We start from the raw sequence: 2,760 nt of genomic DNA on the forward strand, positions 1-2,760 counted from the left end.
TAGAAGCTGGAGACCCTAACTGGGTCCCAGTTTCCTATAAAATTTTGAAGGATCTAAAAACGGCTTGTGCTCAGTATGGTCCCAATGCTCCCTATACTATCACCTTGGTAGAGTCACTTACAAGCCAATGGATGACTCCTTATGATTGGTTCCAGGTGGCAAAAAGCTGTCTCCCTCCTGGTGACTATATGAGATGGAAAGCTGAATATGAGGATAGATCAAGAGACTATATGAGACAAAATAAAAGAGAACTCGAAAATGCTGGAGTTTCCATTGAATCGCTTTTGGGAACCCTAGATTGGAAGACAGCTACAGAACAGTTGCAAACTTCAATGGAAGGACTTAAGGCAGTTAATTACATAGCCACAGAGGCCTGGAAGGCTTTTCCTGCAGGATCGGGCTCAGCCACCTCCTTAACTGAAATAAGGCAGGGAGCTGAGGAAAAATATGAGGATTTTGTGGCTAGGCTTATTTCTACTGCAAAGAGACTTATTACTAATAAGGATATATCTGAGATGTTGGTTAAGCAATTGGCTTTTGAAAATGCTAATTCCACCTGTAAATCTTTGATAAGACCGATCAAACGAACCGGACAATTAAATGATTTTGTAAGACAGTGTGCAGATGTAGGTCCATCTTTTGTACAAGGAGTGGCAATAGCAGCAGCCTTACAGGGAAAAACATATGCCCAATATATGCAAACTTATGGCAACAAGACCAAAGGCAAGGGATCAATCTGTTTTGAATGTGGCCAAATTGGACACTTTAGATCAAACTGCCCCAAAGTTAATAAACAGTCCAGTCCCAATGAAGGGGACCCTAAGATTCCCTGTCCTCGCTGCCAGAAAGGCTTTCATTGGGCTAAAGATTGTAGATCAAAGTATCATAAGGACGGTACACCTCTGCCTCCTAATCAGAGAAACTTCCAAAAGGGGCCTGCCCTTCGGCCCCAGACAACAATAGGAGCGGCAGCACTCAACCCATTCAACCCATTCTCAGGAGGGTCTCCAACCTCCTCCACGCCACCCCAGGGAGTGCAGGGACTTGACTTGTGTTCCACCTCCTCAGCAATATTAACTCCTGACATTATGCCTGTTGCATTGCCGACTGGAGTCACAGGCCCATTACCCGAGGGAGTTGTAGGAATTATTCTTGGAAGGGGTTCTACGTCATTAAAAGGAATTCAAGTTATTCCAGGAGTGATTGACTCAGATTATACCGGAGAAATAAAAATTATGATCAGCCCCCCAAACCAAACTGTCCAAATTATAAAAGGACAAAGAATTGCTCAATTACTTCTGTTACCTTACTTAACCAATAACAACTTTCAAACACAGGAACCTAGACAGGATAAGAGCTTTGGTTCCACTGATTTAGCCTTTTGGGTACAGAAAATTACAGATAAAAGACCTTTTAAAACCAGTAAGGTCAATGGAAAAGAAATTAAAGGACTTCTAGATACAGGGGCTGATGTTTCATGTATTTCTGGAAAAGACTGGCCTTCATCCTGGCCCACACACTCTACAATAAACTCTTTAATTGGCATAGGGACCGCTCCTTCTGTTGCTAAAAGTTCACAAATTCTTCATTGGACTGACAATGACTCATCAGGCACTTTTACCCCGTATGTGATACCTTCCATTCCTTTCACCCTCTGGGGCAGAGATGTTTTGGGTCAAATGGGGCTTTTGCTTCTAAGCCCTAATGAAATTGTAACTGGACAAATGTTAAAAATGCATTTTAATCCTGACAAGGGGTTAGGAAAGACTCAGCAGGGAATAAGAGACCCAATCATGCCTACAGTAAGATCAGGCAAGCAAGGTTTAGGGTTTATAGAAAAGGACCCTCAAAATTTGTAAAGGGGGCCACTGTCCAATTGGCTGCTAACCCCATTCAGTGGAAACATCAAGATCCTGTATGGGTGGAACAATGGCCCCCTAACTGCAGAAAAATTAGAAGCAGCCACAGCTTTAGTTTCTGAAGAATTACAATTGGGACATATAGAGCCCTCACTTAGTCCATGGAATTCTCCCATATTTGTGATAAAGAAAAAATCAGGAAAATGGAGGTTACTTCAAAATTTAAGGGCCATCAGTGTAACTATGGAAACAATGGGAGCCCTTCAGCCAGACCTCCCTTCTCCTGTAGCAATTCCTAAAGGGGATAATATTATAGTAATAGACCTTCAGAATTGTTTTTTAACTATACCTTTACATCCTGATGATTGTAAACATTTTGCCTTCAGCCTGCCATCTCCAAATTTAAAAAGGCCCTTTCAGAGATTTCAGTGGAAAGTTCTTCCCCAAGGGATGAAGAATTCTCCTACTTTGTGTCAGAAATATGTTGATAGGGCTTTGAATGAAATTGGAAATAAATATCCTGAAATTTATTTAATTCATTATATGGATGACATTCTCCTAGCGCATAAGGACAAAGCCCATCTTCATAATGTTTTGGATGAATTAATTCAAACCTTATCTGTTCACGGTTTGAAGGTGGCCCCTGAAAAAATTCAAATTGATCCACCTTACTCCTATTTGGGAAGGTTAATTGAAAATCAAACTGTGACTTTACAACCTTTGCAGTTAAAGACAGAACACTTGTGTACTTTAAATGATTTTCAAAAACTATTAGGAGATATTAATTGGATTCGGCCTCTTTTAAAACTGTCTACTAAAGATCTTATCCCGCTGTTTGAAATCTTGCATGGAGACTCCCATCCAAATTCCAAACGAGAGTTAACTCCTTCAGCCTTGAAAT

Source organism: Suricata suricatta, chromosome 13, assembly GCF_006229205.1.
Source record: "Suricata suricatta isolate VVHF042 chromosome 13, meerkat_22Aug2017_6uvM2_HiC, whole genome shotgun sequence".
NCBI lineage: Eukaryota > Metazoa > Chordata > Mammalia > Carnivora > Herpestidae > Suricata > Suricata suricatta.